This window comes from Cervus elaphus, chromosome 19, assembly GCF_910594005.1.
Source record: "Cervus elaphus chromosome 19, mCerEla1.1, whole genome shotgun sequence".
Lineage (NCBI taxonomy): Eukaryota > Metazoa > Chordata > Mammalia > Artiodactyla > Cervidae > Cervus > Cervus elaphus.
The window spans coordinates 59110987-59136891 of record NC_057833.1 but is presented as its reverse complement, the minus strand read 5'-3'; the positions used below and the strand labels follow the sequence as shown (position 1 = coordinate 59136891).

Below are 25905 nucleotides of genomic sequence, written 5' to 3'. Positions count from 1 at the left end.
GCCTTTCAAGGCCCAAATTCAGCATCGCCTCTTCTGGTAAAGCCCCCGGTTAGCCCTTCTCTGAATTACAGTAATACTAAATCTGTACTGCTTTCAGAGAGCACATCACTTTTTACTATGGCTTCCAGTGAAGAAGGCACATATCTCAGACCTGCTGCTGGATTAAAACTTCTCTGATGGCAGGATTTGTGTCTTGTTTATCTGTGTGCTGCTGAGTACACACTGTACCGCACTCATTTACATATTTTTCAAGTGAATGAGTAAATGCATGGACTTTATGGGCCACCTAAGTGATGTTAGTTCTCCTCGCCCCCAGTCTGAAGCAGATTAGAAGTAGCACATTAGAAAAGGAATGAGAATTAAGATGAGGCTGGCACAAGAAGAAGAAACTTAATCACTAAAGAAGGGAAATAAAAACTATAAAAAGGAGACATAAGAACTAAAAATATTATAGAAGTCTGGGGGTAAATAAGCACAGAAACAAATAACCTTACAGACTGAGGACCAAATAGTTAATGCCACATGCAACTGCTTGGAAACCACAAAACAATATTCAAATATACAGAATTATTTTTATACTTCCACATCCTCATCAGCATCAGTAAAAACACAATAAAATCGTTGTTCAGTGATGATGACCCTCAATCATTTATAAAAGTATGAATTATGGTAAATAAATTCTAAGAAAGCTTAATGTATATATCAATTTAAGATACTATATATTGAAACTTAATAAAAGAAAATATCTTTTGATAATGAAGACAAGAGTGTATCTGTTATGTGGGATACTCTGTTTGCATAAACTGATTTCCATAGTGAAGTCAGATAAATAAACTCCCTTTACACACATATATTTTTCTAAATATAAAAGAAATAACTTTTTATCATTAAAAATAAAATATGCTGTGATATACAATTTAGGAAAACAGAAAAGGGGGAAGATGAAAAAATACAGTCTTCCAGGATCTATAACTTATTACTAAAAAACAGTTGTGATTACATAATATGTATAATTATGTAATTATGTATGCCATCTTTTAGTATATAACATAAATAGTCCACATTATTATAAGCTCATCATAAACATTTTAATGACTCAAAAATTCTATCTAATGGATAAGTCATAATGCACGTAACCAATTCCCTAGAGTTGAACATATGGCTTATTTCCAGTTTTATAACATAGCTATGTCTAAGATTTGCCATGAGCTGATGATTGTTGAAGTTGAGTGAGGAATTCATGAGAGTTCACTATGATGTTCTCTCTACTTTTGTATATGTTCAAAATATCTACAATGAAAAGGTAAAAAACGTTTATGATAAACATTTTGTATACAATGTTTTTTATTTGTAACTATTTTCTTAGCTTAGACGTTAGTACTAGCTGCCTTGTTCAAGGTCTGACTCCATCATTACCTAGTTATGTAATTGTAGGCAAACTGCTGATGTGTTCTCAGCTTCAGTCCCATCATCTGAAAAATGGGTTTAATAATGGTAACTGATAGGGCCCATAGTAAGGATTATCACATGACATGATATACTTCACATGCCTTCACCTGGAATGGTGTTAGTGTGCAATAAATATTACCTTGAAAAAACAAAATGCTGGTAGTATATGGTTATTAAAAAATCATTATATATAAACTGAGAGACATGCCAGAAATAACACACTGAAGTATTCATCATGGCCATCTCCAGGTGAGGTGTTTATTCTAAAAGATACTGCCAATGCTAAAATAATTTAGACTCTTAGCTACTATTATAGAGCACTTTCTAAGTGACTGATACTGGACCAAATGCTTCACATGTTTTATCTCATTTAATCTTCACCAGAATTCTTGGAAGCAATTACTATTACTATTCTAATTACATAACCAAGGAACTTTAGGCTTAAAGATTAATTAACTTGCCCCCAAGGACATAAGAACAGAAAGGTCATGTTGTCAAACACAGGTCTGAACCCCTGGAATTCATCCCTAAGCTACTGGGAATGGCCTATTGGACCTTGATCTCTTTTGTAAAGACCTCAGTGTTTCTAATCTTTATCCCTCAGAGGCAGATTTAAGCTTTGGACAAAATTTTGGCCCAACTTTGGAAGGTAAACTGAACCTCTGGTTAGAGCATATTTTCTTCCTTTCTCTTTCATTAGTATTATTTAATTTAAAAAATGTATTCTAGAAAACCATTTAGACAAGAAAAAAGAAGTCCTCCATAAAATAAGCTATTTTTTAAATAAAATTTAAAAAATTATTTTATTTTAATAAAATAAGCTATTTTTAAAGAATGCTTAAAAATTTTTTAAGAATGGCCCCCAAAATTAATATCCATATTGCTGTTCAGTTGCTAAGTCATGTCTGACTCTCTTGTGACCCCGTGGACTGTAGCCCGCCAGGCTCCTCTGTCTGTGGGATTTCCCAGGCAAGAGTACTGGAGTGAGTTGCCATTTCCTTCCCCAGGGGATCTTCCTGACCCATGGATTGGACCCATGTCTCTTGCATCTCCTGCATTGGCAGGTGGATTTTTTTACCACTGAGCCAATTGGGAAGCCTGAATGTACATATTGGTTTACAAAGATTTCCCACTTGTTTGATTAATTTATGTCTACTGTAAAATAATTATCAAACACACACACACATATGCACACTCTTTTGAAAACTTATAAAGTGGTCCATATTACATATTTCACTTTAAATATATAATCTCTAAATGTGTTTGCATATGTGTATATGTGTAAGATACAGACGGTAAACGTTTGAATTTAGAAAATGCTTCAAAAGTCTGAAAAAGGTGGTTTTCTACAGATGTTATGAGAAATTAAGTCACAGGAAGTCTTAATTTTAAAAAAGTGGTCAGATGGCAAATTGAGTCTTTCACTTTGGGTCTCAGGAGGCTACTCCTGTGCAATATACTCTAGATGTTGTTGTTGTTCAGTCGTCCAGTCGCGTCCAGCTCTTTGCGACCCCATGGAGTACAGCACACCAGGCCTCCCTGTCCCTCACCATCTCCCAAAGTTTGCCCAAGTTCATGTCAATTGCATGGGTGATGCCGATTAGTCTAGATAAGAAATACCAAAGGGAATGCTGCATCTCCTCTGGCTCAGACAGCACATTTATGCATCTGTATTATAAAAAATGTGCCAGCTCTAGCAAGCTCACAGTACTGAGCAAAGTGCTACAGTTACAGCTGGGAATTTGTCTTTCAGGACTGGCTCTATTTACCGGTTGGTGGTTTTTGTTTTTGGTTTTTTTTGGGGGGAGAGGGGTGTCTATTTCTCCCTGGGGGTCCCAGTGGAGTGTTTTTTTGTGGGGTATGGTGATGAAGGAGGGAGTTTTTCTGAGTTCTATTTTGGATTTTGGTGAATAGGAAAGCAGGGAATTTGCCAGCCTGTTACTCAGTTATACTGAAACACGATGCCTCAGATTTGGAGCACAGAAGGTGCTGAAAAAATTTTCTGAGGAGGTCTTGAAATATCCATGCCTGTCTTCAAGGAAGGACTTGTTTCTCTCAAAAATCATCCGGTAAATAATAGAGTACGTTGTTGCTATCTCTCTTCCCATAAAGGAAGTGGCCCCCTAAGCCTTACCCAAAGGCATCACACTCGAAAGGTAGCCATTATGATATTGAAATTTATGCTATGTTCTTTAATTTCCAAGAGAGTATTAAGAGGAATATGCTTGTGTGTGGGCCTTCTTTACAAAGTCACTTCTACTTATGTGCACTGTTAGGAGTATGGGATGCAAATGTTTGAACAAGCTGTATTTCCATATTTGCATTGTCCAGTCTTTTTTTGTTTTTCCTATTTTCTTGAATATGCCTGAACATATGTGTACAAACCTATAATTGCATGGCCATGTCTACAAATGTTTCCAATTCCATAGTATCTTCAAATGGTTCAGCCTTCTAGAAACACAGCCACGTAATTTGTTTTGATTTGAAAAACTGCTCGGCAAATGCATGCAGGTCATAATGGCAGGTAACAGACCATTTATTGAAGTGCTGAAACAAACAGAAAACAAAGTCCAGGACACCATCACAGAGCTGAGCTTCCCTTGTGAAATCCTCTTGGTTGAGAAAGGATTGAGTGAGACAATAATAAAACAAATACCCGTAGGCTTTTCAAACAGTGACAACCAGCTCAGGGTTAGCAGCGTTTCAAGACCTTGATGGGACAATGAGGTCCTCAAGCTTTGCTCTCAGACACTGGATTGCTGCTTAAGTAGCCTTTATCATTTCCCCCCTAATTTTGGTTGAAGATGCCCTTGAAATTAGATCATATTTGTTCCTGACAAAGCATATGCATATTGTGGCATCACTCTATAACCAACGATCGGTTTTAGCTCTCTGAAGAAAAAAATTCCAACAACCTTTCATGCTGAGATTTCTCATGCTAGTTCTCAGCACAGAAGTGATTTTTTTTTTTAAAGTTGCATAAAGCCTAGCAAGGTTTAAGTTTTCCCAGCAAGAAGAAAGTGTTTTTCAGCTGTTAAATTTTTCAGATGCTTTTTTTGAATTTGGATAAAACTCAAAAACATGTTTGTTTTAAAATGTAAACCTTTTTATGTACAGAGGTTTGCATATAGAGAAATGTTATTACTATGTTTAAAGGTACTTTTGAAATAAGGAAGTCATGGGTATTTAAATATAACAGACCGTATGTTGCTTTATGGACATTTCATTAGGCGCTAACATAAATATGCTGTTCTGGAGGACCATGGAGCATAGGTTTGCTGGCGGGATCACCTATGACATTTGTAGTGGATGTATTTCTGTGTGGGAGCAAATGGTGGCCAGTTTTGGACTGAAGAGCATCCTTCCAGTCAGCTATATGCTTTCCCAAGACCCTTTGCTCCAGTTGCATGGCACTTTTTGGCCCTAAACTTGCTTGATTCCTCAGCTTGTTGACTGGGCCAAAGTTGAGACAGCATATGGTATTTTAAGCACAAAAATGAGGAAACACATTGAGGTCTTGACAGAGAGGCAGAGATGAGGGTAAATCCTCAGAAGGCCTGCTGTCTGCCTATTTAATGGGTCTCAGTTCAGTTCAGTTGCTCAGTCGTGTCCGACTCTTTGGGACCCCATGGACTGCAGCATACCAGGCTTCGTTGTCTATTAATGGGTCTAGTCACTCTTCAGTTAAGCACATAGTAGGTATGCTGAATGGAAAAATATATTATCTTGATCTACCTATTTTTTCCAAAAATTTTTACTCAAGACTCATAGTAAGTTCATTTTACATTGTGATCCAGTGATTGTTTACATACATGGATGGAGATACATGTACACACACAGGTACTACACTCACACACACACACACACACACACACACAGGGTTCCAGAAATAGAAGGTAACCAATCTATCCACATTTTAAATCTTAGGATTCTTTATAATTCTATTAAGTATTTAAAAAAATGTTTTATTGAAGTTGATTTACAATGTGTTAATTTCCACTATATAGCAAAGTGATTCAGTAATATATACGTATAGGTACATATATATATACACACATTCTTTTCCATTGTGGTTTATCAGAGGATATAGAATAGTTCTCTGTGCTATACAAAAGGACATTGTTTTTTATCCATTCTATATATAATAGTTTGCATCTATTACTCTCAAATTCCTAATCCATCCTTCCCCCCCTCCCCTACCCCTCTCCCCTCTATAGAATATTCTATTGCTTAGAAAGATGAATATCAAGGATGAGAAATTCAGTACACTTCAAATTTCTAATCAAGTACTTTCCAAGATTAAGAAAAGTACCTGATCTCTGGCTTAGTCTTTGAAATGCCAACAAAATTTACTTTTTCCCTTATTCATTCATAACTTATTCATTCTCCAAACATTTATTGACAGTCTACTATATGCCTTACGTTATATACCTGCAACATATTTCTAGCCCAGTTACTTCACAGCTTCTTTAGAATTTATGGCAGGGTTGGCTAGATGGTTCTCGAAAAGGAGAATCTTCCAGAGTGAAACAACTTGTTCATAGTGCTTCCCATCTAGCACCTAAGAGCCCTGATAGCTTTTCTCCTAACCTCTTATGGTAAAACATCAGTCTATGTTATTTACTTTACATATTTAATCCCAATTTAAAATGTTGACTGCAACCATGAGACTTAACATAAGTATATTTGAAAATAACTTTTGCATAATAAGGTCTTCCTCATATCTTATGTGATACACAGAGGCTATTTACACGAATTTTCCATGCTACAGATAGGCAGAAAGCTGACTGTTACCTATTTTATAGTGGTTTTGAAAATAAATGTGCTAAAGCATGTGAAGTTCTAAGAAGCAAAGTAAATAAATATTATCATACTAGTATCTCCAGAGACAGTGTGTCTGTTCTTTTCTTGTTGAGGGCAGTATATATACTATAAGAAGACAAGTTCTAAATATTTATTACCAGACTTTCTTTAGATAGGCCTGTCCTTCTATTCCAGTAGAAAGCATTATGGAAGTATAGAGCTGGAGCCCAATTCAATTACTTGCATGGCTCTTCCAGGAAATGGTTAACACTGTAGACCAGGAACTTAGAAAATGCAGAAGACAGACGATACCCACAGGTGGAGGAGACATGAGTCTCTCTCTTCATCATGTAGGTCATAATTCAAGGTCGTGGAGTTGCTACATTTTAAGAGTAAAATGCTTTGAGGCTTTTAAGAGAATTTCAAATGAATTAACTTTATTTTGGGAACTACGACTTGGGTATGATTAAAATACTACAATCGGATATTGTTTCATAAACATAATTATAGGCCACCTTTTCAAAAGATCTCAATAACTCAGTTTTTTTATGGGTATGGTCAGTTGCCTGCCTAAACTGATTCCATCTTCCAAAGCATGTTACTTTGCACAAATGACAACTAGCATGTGGATATTGATGCAGAGAAAGAAGGAACTGCTAAGGTCATGGAAGTTGGGACTTGGCAGGCTTCAAGCACGGAGGGCAAAGGCGCCAGAAACATGGGCAAACAGCTTAAAATTGTCCCTTCTTATGTTTGTGCGTTGTTTCTATATGGAAAATTACATTTCTCTGAGAGTATATGTGTAAATATGCATCTGCTAGTGTTTTGGCAACTCTAAGTTACCTAAATTAGTTTTGATCAACACTGTCGAATTTTTAAACCCACCAACGTAATAAAAGCAAGTTTAAAAAAACACAAACAAATCCTACAGTACATTGTGTGCTGTGCTGTTCCAAGCCTCAGTTTCAAGACAAAAGGAGAGCGAGACTTTGTCATTCGCTAGCTGTTAATAATCAAGAGAAGATCTGCCAGACAAGCTCTTCCAGGGCTCTGTCTGTCTGGACCAGGTATATACTGAAATACACAAAGGGCTTTGCAGGGGGAGAAAAATGAGTGTTCATGGACAATGATGCAGCTTTCTTAATTAAGATTTTCATTACTGATACATACATTAAGTTCTGCAACTGCAAGAGCCAAAGCACTGTCATGTGCAGGTAGATGTCCCTGATTCCATCTTCAGGCAGTAAAGCTAAAACATATTAAGCGTGCACCCAGCAAATGTTGTGGGAGCCAGGAGAGTTCCAGAAATATTTCTGTTGAATGCAGAGAGGCCCCATTAAAAGCAAATTTGTAATGCATCTAATAGGCGGGAGAAAAGCCCATACCAATAGACTGTGTGCGCATGTGTCCCTGTACGGGATTGCTTTGAGCATCCAGTCAGTGCAAAAGGTAGCTGCAGTTGACCTAGAAATAATCCCTACAATGACATCAATAGCTCAGGCCTGAAAAGGACCTTTGATCTTTAGGTTTTCTAATGCCTATTGTTGAGAAAGGAAATAAAAGACTGATTTGGGGTAGCTTTTGGAAGATGGTGTAGACTCCAGTCCACAGCTGGCCCTGACTCTGTCCTTCTGGGTCACTCTGTCTGTTTTCCCTGGATCCTCAGGCTGGTCCACAAGTCAGTGTGGTCTGCCAAGGGTGTACTGTTCCCAGGAAATAATCTGACTGTGGTGTGGAGAAATCTTTCTTCTTAGATCAAGTTATTTTTTGCTAAGAGATGAGAGGAAACTAAACCCTGCACAATCCTAGAAATGGATGAATATCTAGAGTACATGTTTTTGATTACATCTTGACTAAAGCCTAACTTATTTTAGAGTTGCTGGCCCTGTTAATGTGCACCCAGCTCTCCCTTGTTTTTCTGGCTTCTAATTACATCCCTCCTTGTTTCAACTCTATGTCCTTTTGGGGAGCTACCTGTAAAACTCTGATCTGTTCTCTAAAAAAGGAATCTATCTCTTGGTCATTACTAAAGAGGAAATGATTATTAGACACTGAACTTCATGAACAATCATTGTATCACAACAGTCAAAAATTGTACATTCATATCTTATGAGGTAAAAGCATTTATTTGAAATTTAAATATAACTCCTCATTTTCTAAAAAAGAATAAATCAGAATCCAACACCAAAATCATTCAAAAGGTAGTCTTTAAAGTGTTTTCTCTATAGTTCTTTGTTGTTTGGGGAAAAGGGCAAAATTCCCAATAATTGTGACCAGTAAGATTTCTCTTGGATTCCTGCTCCAAGATTCAGATCTCTGAAGTAGTTTTCTGAATGTTAGTGTACATTTCTGAAATTTGTCTCTTAGATATATCAGAGAGTTGGAGTGGAGTGGTGAACACACAGCCTACTGTGAGGTGGCTGACCTCTGTACAGATTCTAGATAGGAGATGTTCATGGCTGGTGATAATAAGATGATCAAGAAATTGACCCTTCATATTATATATATTAATAAACAAATATAGATAGATCGATTGCTGTAGACACCTTGTCAACAGATACTTCATACATTTTGGGAAAGCTAAACAGTATTAAGATTCTTTCTAATCTTCACTGAAAAGTGCTACTATTAAAACTGTTAGACTGGTAGTCATATAGGCTCAAACACATTCTAGGAAAAAAAAAATCTACATTTTCTTACTTTCCTCCCCAACATTTTATGATTTTTGAGGTCCTCTTTTGCATCTTCATGTTCATTTTTGTTTGTTTTTCACTGTATTTATCACTGCTTTCATAGAATTTTTAAAACTTTAAAAAATTAAAAAAATTATATATATATAATTAAGTCACTTTGCTATACAAAAGATATTAACACAACATTGTAAATAAATTAGGCTTCAATAAAATAAAAGAAAACGTGGTAGAGGTGTATGCAGAATCTCATGGTGAAGAAGCAATGTAGTAGACTATTCAAGTTTAATGATGATGGAAAAAGGAGAGGGAAAAAAATCCCAGAAAATGATTCTAATCAGAGACTTCCTACTACTTCTCTTATGCATCCTTGACTAACTTGTAAGGACCAGAATGAAGGACATTGCTAGAGGATTTAGGTGTAATTTTTACTCAATTTCTGTCATAAGACACATGCTTCTCGTATTCAAAATATAGGATTAACTTTAAATTAGAGGTGATAATTACTTTCCATGTACCAAAGTCTAGAAATTTCCAGGGGGGAACTAAAAGTGGAATCAGTTTTAGCTTACTAAAGTGTGAGAGGTTAAGGTGGCCATTCTAAATAAATATCTGGAAATGATTCTCTGGAATAAGGTAGGTATTTCTGATTTATCTTCAATAACCTCACATTAGAAGATATGAGAAATAACAGAGACTACAGAAAGAGGGCAGAAAGAATCTAATGAAAGGAAAAAAAACCCACTTAATTTTATCACTACAAAGACCTCTTCTATAAGAGAGTAGAAAGACTCTTTGACTAAGTAGGTGGTATATGTACCATCATTGTTGTACTCTGTGGCTCAGTTGTGTCAGACAGACTCTGCTACTCTTTGGACTGTAGACTGCTAGGCTCCTCTGTCCATGGGATTTTTCAGGCAAGGATACTGGAGTGGGTTGCTATTTCCTCCTCCAGAGGATCTTCCCAGGGATCAAACCCATGTCTCATACACTGCAAGCAGATTCTTTACCACTGAGCCATTGGGAAAGCCCATTTGTACCAAACATATATATATAATGTATATCCTATATATACACCACTGCCCAGCTTTCAATCGGCAATGATGTTTGGGGAAGAAAAGGGTGAGAAAGAATGGAGGGAAGATTCATGCTAATAAACAACACAACACTAATCATCATTATTGGGTCTTGTTTGGCCTCTGAGTATAGGCCATGTTATAGAGGCAGGGGTATAATATGTGACGTTTTCTAAGGGCATCAATAAGAAAGTTAAACATTCGTCACTCTGAGCTTACAGTATGGCAATGCCAGCCTTTAACTGCTCCAGGGGTATCGCTGAAACGTAGCTGGTAGTCACATGCTCCCACTTCTTGGGCAGTTTCACTGTTCAGATAGAGGAGTTATTTACTAGGCCTATTTCCTACCACTTGCCTCAGCTTGTAATTGGCCTAAAGGAGCTTCTGTACAATCTTGAACATGATGGTTTCTTTTCTGCTTCCCTTCTGGACATTGCCTAAGGATTTAAGGAACTGCATATGACTTCTGGACATGGTTTTTCTTTAAAGACGTAGAAAAAATGCCCCAGAGCACATGGCATCCCTTATCATCTGCAAATGAACTTTTTGTGCTGAAGGAATGGTTCAATTACCACTCAGAACAGCACTGCATAACTCCTGCCCCTCAGAGAGACTTGGGGTACACATGCCGGGAGCCAGATGCTCACTATCCCAAAACACAGGAAGATGCTCTGTCAGTCTGCGCTGTGAAGGGCAGGGGCGGATGCTGTCAGTGTGGCATTTCTGCCTCTTAGCATCTTTCACTTTCCCTGAAGTTGCTGAAAAATATTCCATTTCATTAAGTATGTAGTAATACACATGGGAGTCAGAGAGAGGGAAAGGTGGAGGACACTGATGACATGGCCTCTAGCACTTTATTTATGAGAACATCCAGAAATCTCTATCTACATCTGGTAGAAGAATAGTGTCAATTCTGCCCTGGAGACACAGATCAGGCAATGTTGCCAGTGTGTATTTTTCCCTTCCCAATAATTTACTGATTCTGGAGTCTGATGGCAGAGCTCAGATGATCACTTTCACATTCATATGAGTGAACAATTAGTCTGTCCCTTTGGGGGATGGCGATGTCAAATAAACATAAATGTATGAAACCAGGGGAAGTACTGACTGTCCCTCACCCAGAAACTCTGCTGGTCTCCTGCGTGGTGCTTCTCTCCCCACGACCTTCCCTGGGAGAGAGGTGAGGGTGGAGGTTGCCAGCAGAGCACAGGACACAGTGCTAGAGGTGACCTCACAGGACAGGGGTGAGCACTGCCTTTGAAGCCAAGGGTGAGACTAAACAACAAAATGCTTGTGAGGCTGCTCATTCGCCCTTTGCATGTTTTTACTGTATTATTCACCTTTTCATTGTTGATTATATCTACTTTTAAAATATTAGGGCTATGTCACAGTATTTCCCTAGTATTTTTTTTTTAAATACTGTTTACCATAGTGATTTCTATTTTCACGTAATAAAATTTAATATTCTTTAAGTTTTCAGACAGGATCGTATGCTTGGCAAAAGCATCTTGTACCCCAATATAAAAATATTCACTTACATGGCAAAAAGTACAATTGACAATTACAGAATTAGTGAAGATGCAGAGAAATGGGCAGCCTCTTTCTTTGCTGGCTTTCCCTAGTGGCTTAGCAGTAAAAAATCTGCCTTGCAATACAGGAGACCTGGGTTCGATCCCTGGGTCTGGAAGAGGGCATGACAACCCACTGCAGTACTCTTGCCTGGAGAATCCCATGGACAGAGGAGCCTGGCAGGTCTCAGTCCATAGGGTTGCACAGAGTTGGACTTGACTGAAGCAACAAAGCAGCAGTAGCAGCAGGGGATATACATTGATACAATTTTGCTGGAGGACACTTTAGCAGCAGATAAATTTTACTCTGGCAGTTCCACTACTAGAAATTTACATTAAAGAAATAATCAGGCAAGTGAATTTTTTAAAAATGCATATATGTATAGAGATGGTTACTATAGCATTGTTTAGTTAGAAAAAATTTCCAAATATCCTAAATGTCCATCAGTAAGTGACTTATTCAATAAATTACCCTCTACTGGAGTATAATGTGGCTGTCAAAAAGATAATGTAGATCTATATTTATTATCATGGAAAATGCCTTACAATGAGTAAAAAAGCAGATTGCAAAACAGCCAGCAGATTTTCCTTTTATTTTGAAAAGAGAAAGACAAAGAAAAACAGACAGATAAATAGATATGTTTGGAAATATATTCCCCAAAGTGTTAACTCTCTGGGTGGTGAGATTTTGAATGGATTTTTTTCTTTTACATCATTACTATAACAAATGCAAACCAAACTAAATGTATATTTTAGAAGTAAAAAAATAGAATTTGAATTTTAGGGAAAAAAGCTTAGATAAATCCTGCAACAACTACTTAAAAATTCAAATATGAGTTTCATAGTCATTAGCAATTAGTAACTCTCTGAATAGGGTGATACTATTGAATGACCGTTCTCTTGATGGATGGCATCACTGCCTTCCTCAAGTTTCCTCCAAGTTTGACAATTCAGGTGACACATTACATTTTAAAAGACTTTAAAGTATAAAAGCTCACATACTGGGAATAACCCAAATATCTTTACCTAGGGCATTGTTAGGAAAATTCTGGGAGTTTTATATGATAGAAAACTATTCAGACATTATGGTGGCAGTATGTAATTATACTGAGAAGGGCTTACATAATATTTAGTAAAAAATAGAATACAACCTTATATATACAGTATATACTTAATCATGTTACACTCAGAGAAAAGACTAGAAGGTGATCTAAAAAATTGTTAATAATCACTTTTCTGTTTAGTGGGATTGTGACTATTTTCTCCATACTTTCTTAATATTTTACAATAAGTGTGAATTATAGAATCATGAAAGAAGTAACTATTAAAAAAAATACAGCTGTGTTGCTCAACAGCTGGCAAATTTTATCCCAGATGTATCTACAGTTGAGTTTTGAGTCAAATGGTCTTAATGTCATTTCCTAAAGGAAATCTAATAGAATGGAATATGTTCAAATAAAGGAAAGCTGTCATCGCCACCACCTCTTTGCAAGCCGCTGCTTTATAACAGAATAAATATGAATGGGGAATCCTATTGCTATTGGCAATTAAGAATTTACACATTCTTCAGGTCTTTTTTATATCTTGTTTTATGCTACTAGAAGCTGAAGTTTAGTTAATCTTTAATACTCTGAAATGTCTCCAGGTCTGGAAGCTCTTTTGGAGCCTGATGGCATAGGACACCATTAGGAATAGAGGCTCATCCATTCATTTTAAGTGGGAGTTCCCTGGAGTAACAAGGGTGAGCTGCTATATCAGGTCTTCTATAGATCATTAGCTTTCTTTCCCTTTTTTCCTTCTCCTCTCATCTACCCACTCTTCCTCTCTCCATCCCTTTTTCAAAAAAATAAATAAATAAATAAACAGTCTATATACAGTTAGATGGAAGCTCTTAAAATTCAGAGAAAATTCACCCAGTACCAACACCACACTTCAAGTAGATGATCTCATTGTTCCTAAATGATCATATGTTACAAAATGATGATGGAAGAAATCAGAATTGTCACTTACATATGTATGTTGTATATTAGAGGCTTGTCAATAAGGCAGAGAGTAGACATTTAGTGAGAAAGCAACAAAATAACTAGGTGATGCAGAATGGGAGGAAGGAGAAGGCAGAAGAAAATAATGAGGTGGGTTTCTGTGTCTTTTGGCAAAGGTTATCTAATCACCTGTTCTTGGCCTTTTGGACTAGATGTCAGTGTTTTAAACTAAACTAGACTGTTTTTTCTGTACCAAACACAGTGCCTGGTGCAATGTAGATGCTCACCAGAGGCTTAGAGAATTGAACAGAGCTCTTTTACTGCCTTTTCATTCTGGCCTCAGATTTGAATCAAAAAGAAACTAAAACCCCTAATATCTTTTCATGCTTATTATGTAAAACTCCATCCTAATTTGAATTAAAAGGCACATTTCTCTAAGTTTCCACCTTGGTCATTGAACTTCTGGAGAAAGTCACACAAGACAGAATAGGTACTACAAAAACCCACCAGACTCACCTAGACCTTCTGCACTGTCAAAGAGAAACCCACTGTGTTCTTCTGGTCAACCTGCCATGCTATTTATCCCAAGAACTATTTTAAACTTCTACTTTCCTCAAATCTCCTCCTCACTTATTCTTGGCAGCACCTTGCTCCCTAGGAGTGACTATTTGGGACACCTCTCAACCTCTCAGTACCAAGCCTACACACAGCTTGCATCTATCTCTACCCTTCCTTCTTCTTTCTTATAACCATGGAAGAGATGTTCCTCCTTCTATCCTTCCAACTGTACTCAGGACCGCGTGTCTGTCCATATCAGGAACCATCCCCTCAACAGTCATCCTATCCTATTATCACTCCTATACACTGAATCTCTCCTCTCTACTGTATTTTTCTAAGCATATAAAAATGCTAATGTCTCCATTCCCCTCCAGAAACTTCTTTTGACCTCACCCCACCACCCCCACATTCCTAAGATACTAGTTCATTTTCTTTTCCTTTAAGGTAAAATTTCTAAGACTTACCCACATTTGCTCTGTTTCTTCACTTCTTATGCTTTCCTCATCCTTTAACAAATAAGTTACTGCTTCTACCTCTTCAACAAGCCACCTTTTGCTAAAGTCAACAACAACCTCCAGACTAATATATTAAGTGATATATTGTTCAATCCTTAACTTCTTTGACTTCTCAGGGGTCACTATTGACCACTCTCTTTGAAATGCTTTGTTTTCTTGGCTTCTGTGTCAATGTTTTCTGATTTTCCTACTACCCCTTAGTTATTCCTTCTGAGGATATTCACAACCTCATTTTTCCCTACCAGGTGACTAAATATTGAGTTCTTCAAGTCCCAGTTTGGGCCTTCTTCTTCATCTAACCTCGTCCCTAGGCAACTATCATCCATGCCAAGAGCTTCATTTGTCTTCACTTTACTTCTGAATTCCAGTTGTATATATTCATCTGCCTACCCAATATGATTATTTCTATCAAGAGCATTTGACACTAGACATCTCAAAAACAGATCTTAACCCCAGTTCTCCCCTGGTGTTTCATGTAACCCTGAGTGGCACCATCCTTCATATTTTTTAACAAACATAAAACCAGTAGTCACTTCTTTCTCCTTCATCTCCCATATCCAATCCATAAGAAAAACCTGTTTGTTTCTGAATTATCTCTCGGTTGCATTCATTTTGCTTCCATTCCCATCATCTCTACCCAAGTCTATTTTTTATCTGTTCTTGTACCATAGCCTCCTTACTTTTGCTCCTCCGAAACCATTTACCACAATGAAACTAACTTAATTTTTAAATTTCAGGATTATGGTAGTTTATCATGCAATTGTAAGAGATAATACAGAAAGGTCTGGTATGCCCTCTACCCCCCATAATGTCCCAATATAATATCTTGTTTAACTATAGTACAATATCACAATCAGGAAACTGACACTGGTACAATCCATCCACCTTATTCAGATTTCACTCATTTTACATATAAATGTATGTGTGTTGCTCTATGCTATCACATCCTTATGTAAAGATTTGCATGATTACCACCACAGTCAAAATATAGAATGGCTACATCCTAAGACTATTTCGGGCTACAACTTTGTAGCCACAGTCAGTCCCATCTTCCCTCACTCCCTAATCACTGTTAATCTGCTCTCTATCATTATAATTTTGTCATTATAAGAATGCTTTATAAAGGAAATTGGCTTTTTCACTCAGTGTAACATCTTTGTTATTAATCCAAGCTATACATATCAAGAATTCACTACTTCCAAGTGTTGAGCAGTTCCATGGTTTGGTCATACTATGGTTTAACCATTTACTGATTGAAGAACTTCTGGATTGTTTCCAGTTTGGGGCTATTGTGAGTAAAGCTGCCATAAACTTTATTTTCTGTATGGATATGTTTCCATCTATTTGGGATAAATGTACAAAAGTAGCAAGATCTTTTTAGAATACAAAATTGATCATGCCATTTTCATTCTTAAATGTGCTTTTCCATTGCCCTGAGGTAGGTCCTTAACATGTTGTCAGAGATCCTGACATCAACAGGCCCTGAATTATCTCCTCAACCTCAGAGTTCAGCTCAGAGTCACTTCCTCAGGGAAATGTCTCCTGTACTTCCAGACTCACTTAGATCCCCGCTCCTATATTGCTTGTAGAGGACCTGGCACTTTTATTTCACAGCAGTAAGCACAGCTTGCAATTATAAGTTCTTTTGTGTGACCATTTGATTAATGTCTCTCTCCCCTCCCCCAGACTGTAAACTCCAGCAGGGCAGAAGCTCTGTGTGTTTTGCTATTAGGTTTTCAGCACTTAGCAGACATTCACTTTGTGTTTAATGAAATTCCGCCAAGGATTTTAAGACAGATAGTCTTGGATTCAAGTTCTGTCTCTGTTACTTCCTAGGCATTCTTGGAAAAAATTATTCAAACATGCTAAATATCCATTTCATTTTTATAATATTATATACTTAATAAGAGTAGTTTAAAAGGTTAAATCATATAACCATTAAAAATATTTTGTCTAGTACCCAAAGAAAGGCAAGCACTCAACAAATTTTATCACTAGTTTCACAAAAGATAAGAGTTTTTGTTTTTGTTTTCCAACTTGGGTTTAGTTCATTGTCTTCATTTCTTGCTTGTTCTTGGGGTTCTGATTCTGGTAATTTTAAGAGTCTAAAAAGAAACCCTCAGTTTAGAACTCCGATAATTCTATGACAGCTGGTTTCAACCTCAGGTATGTCCCCTTAGGCATTTGAGAGCCTTATTTGACCTCTTGGCTCTGGTTTCCATTTTCATTTTACTCAATACTTCCTCCTCTTGTTTCCCAGCTTGTGGATCTTAGGGTTTGCAGGAAAGCCTTTTCCCCCTCCCAGTTTACATAAAGAAGTTTTCTAAACATATCTTGCCTCATTCCTTATGCTAATACTTTTCCATGGAGGAGAATCATCCTGTTGGCCCCTGTTTCTCAGTTGGCTGAGACTTATCTACTGACGTTTTTGAGTCTTTCTCCTTTCTAGATTGCTTAGACTAGCAGGAGTCAGCGACCTGGAAAAGCATTATTCTTATGCAGATCCAGATTTTTCCCTTGGGCGGAAGAGAGTCAGTGAGCCCCTTCTACCTCTCATACTAAGTTCCGTTCGTCCACCTAGACTTTAGCAAAAATTTTGGCTCCCCAGCAATCAGTTTTTTATTTTTCAATGGGTTTAAAATTTGAGTGGGGAAAAACTGCTTTTTGTACCCCTTCAAAGAATCCTACACTTAGGTTTATGCTTTTGCTTGGGATATCATTTCTTTACTTTTCCTTTCTTTCTTTCTTTCTTCTTCTTTTTTTTTTTTTACATTCAAGCCATTTTTCAAGACTAGCTAAATGGGAAGCTGCAGTCTATGGGGTCACAAAGAGTTGGAGACCACTTAGCAACTGAACAACAACAAAAATCGCATTTTACATGATGTTTTCCAGCCCATAAGTTTTCTTTCATGAATGAAATCCTATAGTACTTACTGGAGTATATCATTCCTTTTGGAATTGTTATTATCTTCTGTGCATATGGAACACTCAATAGTATGGCTTCTTTTCGTAACTCAGTTTTAAGTTTCTTAAGAACACACAAGGGCACTGTGCTCGTTTATGTTTTAACTCTCCACTAAATATGATTCTGAATCCTAGCTTGTGTTGTTTTCAGTTTAGTAATATACTCCCCCATTTCCTTTATGAAAAGCTTATGGAAAGCACTGTTTACTAGGTAGAAAGGCTAAAAGGAATGGAAGCAGAGAGAGGTAATGCTCCTGGCTGTGGTAGACTGGTCTGCAGTGTGTTTTGATTCTCTGAATCAAAGATAGAAAAAAATAGCCACTACTACTACAGGGAAAAAAAAAATGAGGAGGAAGGGTCCTGAAAATGATATCTGAGCAATGAAAGACAGTGAATATTTTAAAGATCACTGAATTTAATTTATTCAACCTAAATGCATAAAAGTACAGGTGGGGACATTATTTATGCAGGTATATGCAAATCACTTTATAAAATAGGCAAAGCCCTTCTGCTTTTTATAAGTTGCCAAGGTGGTTCCTGATATTTTAAAAGCTATGCACCTTTCATGTAATTTCCTAAGACTTGGAATCCCTCTATCAGAATCTCATAGTCATTGTCAGAGCAAGTTTATTTTTTTCTCTCCTCTGGGACATTTACAAGGCTCTCATAACCATCATAAAAAGAGTGGTTTCCACAGAGATGTGACTGGAAAAAATCACTTGGAAATCACTGAGGAGCAAGTCACAATGTTCAAAGCAGAGAACATAGGCTTTGAAAACATGAACCCATCTGACCTCTTGAATTTAGAACAGTGAATTCCTGAGCTCTGAAACACGGGGCCCGGCTGTGCATGCCATATTGGTGCTATAAGACTGGCAGTAGGTTGGCTGTGGCATGGTCTATTTCAAACTCCTTCACAGTGCCCAGTGTTGCATGTTCCCAGATGACATTTGGTTGGCAGAAGCTGGGCCTCCAAAGCTGGCAGTCTGGAATGCAGCCCACTGTGTTTTGACAAACACATAATTGACCATCTGATCACCAGCCTACGTTCTGCACTCAGGTCACTGAGGGGACCTGGGCTTTCAATAGGTCCCTACTCCTTATCTTGTTCATCTCCGCAAACATTTCTCCAGAAAGTAATACAGAGAAGACTTATACACACCCACACATATCTTCCCATTTGCTAAAGAGAACATGGTACATGCAACAGAAGCTGTTGAAAACTTCCTTTAAATCGTCCTGGCAGCCCAAAGTGAACAAGAGAAAAGCACACTTATGGTGAACTCTAATTCAGAAAGAAGGAACAAATATACTGCATTGTTTCAACACTTGGCTGTGCATAAGTTGCAATTTAGCTCAATGGCTTGGAACTTCTCAGAAAAGGGCAGCAATGGGAAAATGATAGGAATTGGAGCTTTGATCGACTTTAGGAGGATATTATTAAGAACTGGTTTCATTTTCAGGTGAAAGAAGGGAAAAGCCAGACTGGCAATGTCCCATCTCCTCCTTCTTGGCCTGCCAAGGCCACTATGAGAGAAGGAAACACATATTTGTGGAGACCAGTAGGCCCAACTCAAGTTGAGGTCTCCAGTGAAGGGACTGTAAAGGAACATTTCACCTGAAATTTGGCCCCACACAACACGTGACCCTTCATCCAAGAAGGCAAGGATTGTGCACGGGGCCAACCCAGGCTGGCGTTAGGCAAACATCAGTGTCTATGTCAGCACTACCCAGTTGCCTCTCCTCTCCTTTCCCAGCCCCACTGCACAGTTGAAGCCCTTGGTTTTCATCTTTGACCTGCTCTCCCTTTTCTCAGTCACCAGACCGCTCTTTTTCTAAAACATAACTCTACTTAAAATTCTTCAAAGCCTCACCAAGCTTGTTACTTCAAGTCCAAACTCCTTGCTCAGCATACAAGACCTTCCATGATCTGCCTCCTGCTTACTTTCCAGCCTCATCTCCTTTGAAAGGATCTCCTTCAGTCACGAAACTCTAGCCAATATCTCGGAACCTGACTGCTGTGTGTCACCTCCTTTGCGCTGGCTTTTTTTCTGATTATGATCTTCTGTTGTTTCCCCCCGCCCTCCATATTCACCTGGTAAACTACAGTTCACTCTTCAGACTTTTAGGTTCAGCTTGGGCACCTCCCATGTGCAGGTAGGTGCCCCTGCTTCTTTTTTGTTCCCTTGCTACATCTTGTATACCTCCATTCCAGTGGCCATCACATGGCATGGCCTTTGTTTATGTGTATCTCCCTATCAGGCTGAGATTTTTAACAATGGGGAGCATTTCTTATTTATTTAGCAGTTTTAAGAACCGAGCATAGTGACTGGTTTCCTATAATTGTTTGTTGACTAAAAACTGAATAAAGAGCCGTACATGATAATCCATCAAAACCTAAGCTAAGCAGTAGTGTTAGCTTCTACAAGCAGGACAGGCGCCTCCAAGCAATCCAATGAAGGCAGAAGACCCCAGTAGTAAGGCACTTTGGATGGTTATCATTGGGTGAAAGGAAGAGTGAGGGATCGAGGGTGTGATGGAGGAATGTCTTGTTAACAGAGAAGGTAGGCAGTGAATTTTCAGGCTTTTCAACATTTAGTTTTCAATATGGAAAGGTACTGTTCTGAGAATGCATCTGAGTTTGAACTATGGACAGTTCTACATTATAAGAACCTGGTTCTCAAATAGGGTGAGTCTGTGCTATCTACTTCAAGGCAGCATGGCAGGTCATGGAGGGCTCCTCTCTGCCAAAGACGAATGGGATGAAACACTTTTGTGGGAAAGTCTGGAAGCTATTCAGCTCCTATTGAAATCTATGTCAAATCCAGACTAGGACTTTGGACTAAAGGCAGTGCCAAGGAGAAAAAATTTGAAGAGGCAGAATGTTGCACCTGCCTGGAGGAGGCCATTCAGTGGCACTAGGAGCTATAAGTGCTAAGGGATAATGTTTTCACCTGTCCCCAGGGAACTTTTCTTCTCCTTCTGATGGGCCCCTGGGGCACCACGTCTGGAGACATCAGCTGTGTCTGTGGGCACTTGAGATCAGCAGAACTGTCACAGGCCCTCTCACCCTTGAAATAAAAGCAGTCTCAGGATTTGAAACAATCTAAGCAAGCATGAAGCCTGGCTTGAGAAGTGGGAAAAGGTTAGTGGGTACATGGACGGGCTCTCAGTTCATTCCAGGTCATTTGCTCAGCCTTATCTTTGGTTACAACTCAGATCTCTCTAGAAGCTGCCAGATTGATGGTTGATGTTGTATAGAATCAGTTTCACATTTTCCTATGAGCCAGGCACAGCCTTTCAATTATGTTTTTTATCTCAAAGGTCTCCCCTCGATTTCTAATCTGTGACCCAGGTCTCCAGGCCCCTGCACTGCTTGTGTCTGAAGCTTGCCCTCCAGTGCTGACGTCATAATAGCTGAGCCGGGAGAGCAGGAGTGCATGGTGCTGACTCATCCCCGGTGATGTGAGGATTAATGCCTGTCTAACACACAGCTATTATGTGAACTGTTTTTACACAAAAGAACTGTAACAAAAATGATTTGCCAGTCAGAGGACTAGAAATACACAGTGCTAGGTAACTGGAGTAGGGACAGAGAGACGTAAAGTGGTAACCACAAGCATGCATGCCGACACCCTCCAAAGCACTGACAGACCCACTCTATCAACACCGAGAAGGAGGAATAACAAGACTTGTCAGGGGCAGGGAGGACCCACCCCTGCTGTATAAATGCATTACACACAGCACCAGTCTTTGGGGAGTTTAATCAATCTCCTTTCTCTGTCAAATAACTGTCACTTTAGACTTTAGTCTTAGCATCCTTTGGAGGATATTGTTCCCCTAAATATATTTGCAACTCGCTTCTAGGAATGTGAGTGGAAGCCACACACAAGCAAAAGAGCCATGGGAACACCCTTTCTGTGTAAATGATTGCAACACAAGAAATACCTTGCAGTGCGAAGGCATCAGTGAAGTAAGATAGAATGTTGTGAATAGGGGACAGTCTTCACCATACAGTGAGAAGCAGCTGGAAGGACGCTGATTATATTTATCACGTGAGGTGACTGCCCCTACCTGTAGCATCACTTGGGTAGTGTCTTATGCAGTGACTTTGATTATTTGGGTTCATAGCCCCAGAATCTCTTTCAATTATCCAAACCAACTCAGTGCAGCCTAATTTGGGCTTTAAATAATAAATGTTCTCTCTTTTCATCTGAAATCAAGTTATTATTTTTCCCCAAATGACTTCCCATCTTTTCTAAAAAGAGAATGGTACCTTCTATAAACCTCCTAACATATGTAATCCTGGATTTCTCTCTTTTTTTCCTGGACTTTACAATTTCACAGGATTTCAGCCTAAATGACTGAAGTTTTATACTTCAGTCTTATACTTCCTGTAAAAGGATATTAGAAATTTTGTACAAAAAATGAAACCTCTGATCTAGAAGTTGAAGTGAAAAGCTATTGAACCTAGAGATGGGTGTATAACTGAAGAATAAATAATTGCCCATTGGTTGACAGCAGAGCAAAAGCCCAACTATTGCTGGTATCTGACTGAAGAATGTAAGCTGTAGTCTAGAAGAGCAGTGACTTTTGCAAACAGCAGCTGTGGCCAAGTCAAAGGCAGTCTTTATATAATACAGGTCCAGTGGCTTGGGCTGCTGGCCTTTTCAGCCCCCTCCTGATGGCAACTACTACTATCACCAAGAACATCGACTCCAAACACAAAAGAAGCTAACACACAGTTAAGACGCACTGGAAACCACAACAAAGTCAACTGGAAAACATGCCAATAAAGACTCAAATTTCCCAAATCTGGCACTTTTTTTTTGAAAAGTAAAGAAACCATTTTTACTTACACAAAGAGAAGGAAGGGGCAGGCCACAGGCTGATGGTCAAGGAACTGAAAATCAAAGACAAAACAAGGAATTAAAAATAAACCCAATGATATTGTGGAGAGAAGGAAAGCAAATTAAGTTTAGACAGGACTTGTTGCTCCTAAAGCATGAGCAGTAAGAGCCCATTTTGTCACCTGAAGTCCAAGATTCAGCCTCATAAAACGTCCAAAGATGTGGCCTCTTGCTGTCTGATCATTGTAGAAGGAGTGGTAACCTCTTTCTTTGTCAGCTTTATTCTGATCAGAATCATATGAACATTTTCTAGAGTTGTGCTGTTCAATATAGTAGCCACTAGCCATATCTAGCCATAATAGCCACACTATTTAAATGTAAAATACTTAAAATTTAATAAAAAATTAAATGTTTGGTTCCTTGGTCTACTAGTCACATCCCCAGTGCTCCACAGCCACCTGTGGCTGGTGGCCGTCTTACAGATAGACCATTTCTATCGTTGCATAAATAGCTATTGGGTAGCACAATGAGAACAAGTACAAGCTTTACTATGTTGTACATGACAAATCTTAGCTAATTTTGACAAAGGTGAATCAAACTCATAGACTTTGCTTCTTTGAAGGGTAGATTTAGTATGTTTAATGCTTTGGATAAATTTAAAACCTCCACGTGCTGTCAGTCATTAACTGACAGTGGTTACTGCCTTGTCTGCTGCACAGCACCAGGCTAGGAATGTGTCCTCTGATTAAAGGATTTTAAACGAAAGCATCTGTCCCCCAAAATGCATTTCTATTAATAAAACTTCAGTTTTCTGCTATATAGCAACATGAATCAACATAGGCAGAAACCAACATAATATTGTAAAGCAATTATCCTTCAATTAAAATTAAATAAATGTAAAAGGAGGAAAAAAAAACACTTCAGTTTTGGGGGGAGTTGACCTTAACAGTTTCTCATTCTATATTTTAAGTCTGATAATTTTCTTTTGTAATTGTCAACACACAAGCCAAATAAGCAATTAATGGACTGGCCTGCTCACTAGTGTTTTGATAGCTTTTCTTACAGAGAAATAAAACTGAAGTAACAGAAGATCCAAGAGAATAAACCAAACAAGGATGCTGAGAAGACAAAGCAAGTCTCCTTATCCCACCTCACTCAAACATGTCAAGGACTTAAAGTGCGCTGGTTGAATTTTTGTGTCTCTGACACTATGGTTTTATCCACTTCACATAAAGCCTCCAGAAAAATGCAAAACAAACTGTATTTAAAAAGATCAAGTAGAAAGACTTGATTAACTAAATTAGCATAGAATAAGGCTAAAGCAGAAAACTGGCAATTAGAGCTTCACTTCTCAGCAAGTTTTCTGGACAAATGCACCATCGTAGAGATTCCTCCAAAGAATACATTTTTCTTTTTGTGGACTAGGTGAAACCCTGTTCCATGAACATGCAGCAGTGAAGGACAAGAAGAGTTAAGAGTTAAGTTGAAAATCTGCAGCTTGGACCATAAAGAGAGGTTGGGGGTCTCCAATGCTTTTAAATTGTTTCACAAAATTGATGAGCTTAATGAAAATTTTAAGCAAGATAATTAACTTACGTATGATTCATTGAAAGTACACACAAACTTGAAATATATATGTGTGTGTCTACCAACTAGCTTCAAAGACTTTAAATCTCTAAGTTTTGCTACATTCTAGTCCTGTCTACAAGCTGGGATCTTAGACTATCACACTGGTGCATCTTTTAAAGCATTTTTCCTTTCTTCTTCTCTTCTTTTCTCCTTTCCTTCCTTCCCGCCTGCTCCCCCAATGTTTTTGAGCTTGCTTTCTTTCCCAACCTTTGAAAAAACGGAGAAAAATATGATTGGTGGTTAATCTACGCAGTGTGCTTGCTTATTTTTCTGTTGTATGTTATAAACCCAATAAGTCTCAGTAATAATTATGCTCTTTTTGAACTATACTCAGTATTTATGTTCTTATATCTAAGCATACAACTTTCTAAATTTCAAGGAGTATTTATTCATAAAAGTTAATCAGTCAAAATTAAATTTTTGATGTGATCAAAAGAGATCGATGTAAATTATACCCAGATTGACTAATATATCCAAGGTCTGGAATGAAAAACTATCTTTCCTGGATGTCAAATGACACACAGGCTGTCAATGACAGGAATCCAAGATGGAGAGAAAATTCACAGTGTGTATGTCACAGTCTAAGACAAATTAAAGCCAAGTTAAATTAAAGATTTTATTGGATATAATTGTTGTCTTTATGTATTAATGAAAATCAATAATATCTATCCCAAATTTAATATTAAGGCTAAAAATTTAATCTCAGAGTTCTTCTACAATTTATAAACATTCATAAACATCAAAAGGCCCCTGTTTTCTTGATTGAATTACAATCTGCTATGCAATTTTGAAAATGTGTATTAATCTGCATGGGTTTATTTTTGTTCAGCTCAAATTGTTATTTTATTGATATGTGCCCTTTCTGCCTAAGTGATATTCACTTTGTATGTCTGTATATTGTTTTCATCTGAAATGCAAAGAATTATCTACAGTAGTTTTGCATGAGATTAAAATCATTTGCATTAAGCATGCTGGGTTCAAAGCACAAATATCTAGCAAAGAGTATAGAACTGTAAAGGCCAAATGAATCAGGGCCTTATAACAGTAGGGGAAGCAAGAGTAGAGAGAGGGAGAGGCGTTAAGTCTGATTTTGGTTTTGTGATATCTGAGTAGAATTTATTATATAGTATCAGGCTCCAAGGAAGTAAAAGAATTATTAACTGTAACTGAAAGATTAGTCCATTCTGATTTCTGTGTATGTAATGTTCCAGGGCAATGATTCCCAACTTTTGGAGGTGATGCAGATCCCTATAAAAATCTCTCCTCCCAGAAATTCTTCTAAAATAACAAGTTTCATGTGTCTCCCAAACTCCAAAGGGGATCTTCTAAGAATTCCAGGTTAGTAACCCTCAGCCTAAAGGGAGAGGGGAGAAAATGTTCTTTCAGTCCCCTTGCTCATCACTTCTAGGATGTTTTAACAAGGTGCTATACAGTTAAAGCCAGGAGTAAATGAAATGTATGAAAATGGAGCATACTACATGGGTAAGTATGTGTGGCTAGAGACACACAGACTCCTTCACAGGACTTCCAGACTCTGACTTTCCTAGTCCTTGACAAGTTTATGAAAAAGGCCATAGAGCCTTAGGGACAATAAGGTAGAGGAAATAATGAGCAAAGGAATGATAATAAGAGGTACTATTCACTGAAGACCTTCTGTGGTTTCAGGTATCCTAAGTAAATGTTCTTCGATTTGAATATGGGCATACCCAGGGAAGTGGAGCAGTCTGACGAGTATGCAAAGCCACAAAGTAAATAATAAAGATGTGGCTGTCTCTTTAGAGAGTCAGTTGTCCTTGTGGCTAAGTAATTAAAAAATCTTAT

At 38.0% G+C, this 25905-nt stretch overlaps 1 protein-coding gene across 37 annotated transcripts in view; it reads right to left on the bottom strand.

Moving 5' to 3' along the window:
* The window catches only part of ZBTB20 (zinc finger and BTB domain containing 20), an 848937-nt gene that overhangs the window by 155708 nt on the left and 667324 nt on the right, over positions 1 to 25905 (bottom strand). For 36 of the 37 annotated variants that reach the window (XM_043874099.1, XM_043874083.1, XM_043874098.1 and 33 more), the window contains one exon: positions 22465 to 22508. The exons of the other annotated variant lie outside the window; for it this stretch is intronic. The gene's annotated coding sequence lies outside the window, so the exon portion shown is untranslated. The remainder of the gene's footprint in view (positions 1 to 22464; positions 22509 to 25905) is intronic. 37 annotated transcript variants of the gene reach the window in all.